Below are 5,189 nucleotides of genomic sequence, written 5' to 3' on the forward strand. Positions count from 1 at the left end.
ACCCGGAAGTTTTAGAGATTCATTTATTTCCGTTGAGTGCTTTTATATAGTTTAAAAACAAAATAAAAATAAAGAGGGGAACCTAGAACTTTTCAAAAAGCAAAGTGAAAGTGAGAGAGATAAGCATTGTTGAAGTGGGAGAGCTCCTTGAACTTTGTTCATGCTCACGGAAACTTTGTGAATCTTGACTACAGAAAATTTTCATCAAAAATAATTATCCCCTCATACAATTCCATTGTATTATAAAAATAATGTACCAAGGTTTGCCTTTAGGATGTTTACAATGCTTGTTGGTTTGTACGATGCAGGAGAGAAACTTTGGCTGAAGTACGCGATTTTACATTTTTTACTGGAACGTCAAACGGTTCTGATTCTTTTTGCAATGTCTTTCTGTACAAATTTTTAATTTTTCCTAATGTTGGTAGGATTTTTGGGATATCAGAAGTATGGTGAATGTTCAGATTTCTACAGACTGTTCTGGTTTTGACAGATTATGTTTTTGATGCATAGTTTACTTGTTTTGATGAAACTATCAATTTATATGAGTGGATTAAGCCATGGGAAAGCTATATTACAGTAGACACAATGCAAAAACAAAATATGAGTTGGTTTGCTACAGTACTTAGAGTAGTGATTTGCTTTTATACTAACGGATCTTACCGAGTTTTCTGTTGAAGTTTTGTGTGGATGAAGTGTCTAATCGAGGAGGTCTCGATATGAGGAAAAGGAAGAGAGGCAAGAGCTCAAGCTTGGGGATGCCCAAGGTACCCCAAGTAAATATTCAAGGAGACTCAAGCGTCTAAGCTTGGGGATGCCCCGGAAGGCATCCCCTCTTTCTTCAACAAGTATCAGTATGTTTTCGTATTCGTTTCGTTCATACGATATGTGCAAGTCTTGGAGCGTCTTTTGCACTTAGTTTTCATTTTTTGTTTTATGCACCATGCTGGCATGAGATAGTCGTTGGTCGATTTATAGAATGCTCATTGCACTTCACTTAAATCTTTTGAGTATGGCTTTATAGAATGCTTCATGTGCTTCACTTATATCATTTGAAGTTTGGATTGTCTGTTTCTCTTCACATAGAAAACCGCCATTTATAGAATGCTCTTTTGCTTCACTTATAATTGTTAGAGCATGGACATATATTTTGTAGAAAGAATTAAACTCTCTTGCTTCACTTATATCTATTTAGAGAGATGACAGGAATTGGTCATTCACATGGTTAGTCATAAAATCCTACATAAACTTGTAGATCACTAAATATGATATGTTTGATTCCTTCCAATAGTGTCGCGATATAGAGATGATAATATGTGGGAGGTTCTAGTAGATGGTTGTGTTTAGTAAGGATGTTGGTGTTAAGGTTTGTGATTCCCGAAGCATGCACGTATGGTCTACTAACTATGTAACCAAATTGGCACGCATTGTATTTTGATTGTTTATCTTTGCATGAAGGTCGGGAGCGCGTGATGGTTAACTCATACCAACCTCCCCCCTAGGAGTATGCGTGTAGTACTTTGTTTCAAGGGCTAATAAATTCTTGCAATAAGTATGTGAGTTCTTTATGACTAATGTTGAGTCCATGGATTATACGCACTCTCACCCTTCCATCATTGCTAGCGTCTTCGGTACCGTGCATTGCCCTTTCTCACCTCGAGAGTTGGTGCAAACTTCTCCGGTGCATCCAAACCCCGTGATACGATACGCTCTATCACACATAAGCCTCCTTATATCTTAATCAAAACAGCCACCATACCTACCTATCATGGCATTTCCATAGCCATTCCGAGATATATTGCCATGCAACTTCCATCATCATCATATACATGACTTGAGCATTTATTGTCATATTGCTTTGCATGATCGTAAGATAGCTAGCATGATGTTTTCATAGCTTGTCCGTTTTTGATGTCATTGCTACGATAGATCATTGCACATCCCCGTACACTGCCGGAAGCCTTCATATAGAGTCATATCTTAGTTCTAGTATCGAGTTGTAATATTGAGTTGTAAGTAAATAAAGTGTGGTGATCATCATTACAGAGAATTGCCCCATGAAAAAATAAAAAAAGAAGAAAAAAGAGAGGCCAAAGAAGCCTAAATAAAAAAGGGGGCCAAAGAAGCCCACCCAAAAAAAAGAAAAAAAGAAAAAGAAAAGGGGCAATATTACTATCCTTTTACCACACTTGTGCTTCAAAGTAGTACCATGTTCTTCAAATAGAGAGTCTCCTATGTTGTCACTTTCATATACTAGCGGAAGTTTTTCATTATAGAACTTGGCTTGTATATTCCAACGATGGGCTTCCTCAAATGCCCTAGGTCTTCATGAGCAAGCAAGTTGGATGCACACCCACTTAGTTTCAGTTTGAGCTTTCATACACTTATAGCTCTAGTGCATCCGTTGCATGGCAATCCCTACTCCTCGCATTGACATCAATTGATGGGCATCTCCATAGCCCGTTGATTAGCCACGTCGATGTGAGACTTTCTGCCTTTTTTGTCTTCTCCACATAACCTCCACCATCATGTTCTATTCCACCCATAGTGCTATATCCATGGCTCACACTCATGTATTGCGTGAGAGTTGAAAAAGTTTGAGAATACTAAAGTATGAAACAATTGCTTGGCTGACACCGGGATAGGCATGAGGGGTACCTTGTGTTAAGAAAAGGGAGAATACAAGACTATATGATTTTGTAGGGATAACGTTCTGGAAGCATTGATATTTTGAAAGACATGATTGTTTGTTGGGATGCCCTAAGTATTATTGTCTTTATATCAAATGATAGACTATTGCCTTGAATCACTCGTGTCTTAATATTCATTCCATGATTAGACATATGATCAAGATTATGCTAGGTAGCATTCCGCATCAAAAAATTATCTTTTTTATCATTTACTTACTCGAGGACGAGCAGGAATTAAGCTTGGGGAAGCTGATACGTCTCCGTCGAATCTATAATTTTGATTGTTCCATGCCAATATTATTCAACTTTCATATACTTTTGGCAACTTTTTATACTATTTTTGGGACTAACATATTGATCCAGTGCCCAGTGCCAGTTCCTGTTTGTTGCATGTTTTATGTTTTGCAGAAACCCAATACCAAACGGAGTCCAAATGGGATAAAAACGGACAGAGAATTATTTTGGAATATTTGTGATTTTTAGGAGGAAGAATCAACGCGAGACGGTGCCCGAGGGGGGCACGAGGCAGGGGGGCACGCCCCAGGGGGGAAGGCCCGCCCTGGACCCTCGTGGGCACCCCATAAGGTAGTTGACGCTCTTCTTTTGCCGCAATAAAGCTAATTTTATGAGAAAAATCTAGGCGAAAGATTCACCCCAATCGGAGTTACAGATCTCCGGATATAAAAGAAACGGTGAAAGGGCATAATTTGGGAACGCGGAAACATAGAGAGACAGAGAGATAGATCTAGTCTCGGAGGGGCTCTCGCCCCTCCCATGCAATGGGAGCCAAGGACCAGAGGGGAAACCCTTCTCCCATCTAGGGAGGAGGTCAAGGAAGAAGAAGAAGAAGGGGGGCCCTCTCCCCCTTGCTTCCGGTGGCGCCGGAGTGCTGCCGGGGGCCATCATCATCACCGCGATCTTCACCAACACCTCCGCCATCCTCACCAACATCTCCATCACCTTCCCCCATCTATATTTAGCGGTCCACTCTCCCGCAACCCGCTGTACCCTCTACTTGAACATGGTGCTTTATGCTTCATATTATTATCCAATGATGTGTTGCCATCCTATGATGTCTGAGTAGATTTTCGTTGTCCTATCAGTGATTGATGAATTGCTATGATTGGTTTGAGTTGCATGTTTTATTATTGGTGCTGTCCTATGGTGCTCTCTGTGTCGCGCAAGCGTGAGGGATCCCCACTGTAGGGTTTGCAATATGTTCATGATTTGCTTATGGTGGGTGGCGTGAGTGACAGAAGCATAGACCCGAGTAAGTAGGTTGTTTGCGTATGGGATAAAGGGGACTTGATATTTTAATGCTATGGTTGGGTTTTACCTTAATGATCTTTAGTAGTTGCGGATGCTTGCTAGAGTTACAATCATAAGTGCATATGATCCAAGAAGAGAAAGTATGTTAGGTTATGCCTCTCCCTCAAATAGAATTGCAATAGTGATTACCGGTCTAGTAACATAATCAATTGCTTACGGATTCACCACTCCTACCACCACTTTTCCACACTCGCTATATTTACTTTATTGCTTCTTTATCTAAACAGCCCCTACTTTTTATTTATGTGCTCTTTATTATCTTGCAAACCTATCCAACAACACCAGAAAGTACTTCTAGTTTCATACTTGTTCTAGGTAAAGTGAACACTAAGCATGTGTAGAGTCGTATCAGTAGCAGATAGGACTTGAGAGAATATTTATTCTACCTTTAGCTCCTCGTTGGGTTCGATACTCTTACTTATCGAAAGAGGCTACCATTATCCCCTACACTTGTGGGTTATCAATGTGCTAGGGCTGTACTTTTAGAGGACCTGGAGATAGTTTGTGTGCCTACTTGAAAGGGGCGTAGAGGGGGTGTATGCGATGGAGAGAGAGATTCTCTTCGTTTCTCTTTATTATGACTAACTTTATATATCGTACTCCCTCCGTATAGGTGTACAAGTCACCTTACGAAAATCAAATAGTCCCAAAACACTTAGGCGCGATGCATTAACTCCCATCTCATTTCTTATTTCTTGACATAAATAAAGGAATCAACCAATGAGATATGTGGGGCCTGTATGATTTTAATGACTTGAGACTACCGAACACGACATGCAGTGGTCAGTTCATTGCATGCAACATTATAATTAGCAAATAGACATTAAGTTCTCTCGTTTTTCCCTCCGCCTTGGTTATGGTGCACAACCTAAGATGATTTATTCAACTAGACAGACGAAGTATAAAAATATAAAAAATCATAGTGCGGAATAAATATCATTGGGGGCACCATGCAATGCAAATTAACGGTCATACTCGTCCATATAACTTTGTAATGTTGTATATATGTAGAAATTCTAAAATAATTTTTTGGCCACACTTTGTGTGGTTTTATTCAAAAGGAATGTTGTATGTGAAGTAAACGTGAAGAGAGGGCTTTTTAGATCAATGGGGTACATGATGTAACATGTGTGAATGTGTAGTTGATGTATTTGGCAGGGCCTAGAGAGGTAT

Source organism: Triticum dicoccoides, chromosome 1B (assembly GCF_002162155.2).
Source record: "Triticum dicoccoides isolate Atlit2015 ecotype Zavitan chromosome 1B, WEW_v2.0, whole genome shotgun sequence".
Classification (NCBI taxonomy): domain Eukaryota; kingdom Viridiplantae; phylum Streptophyta; class Magnoliopsida; order Poales; family Poaceae; genus Triticum; species Triticum dicoccoides.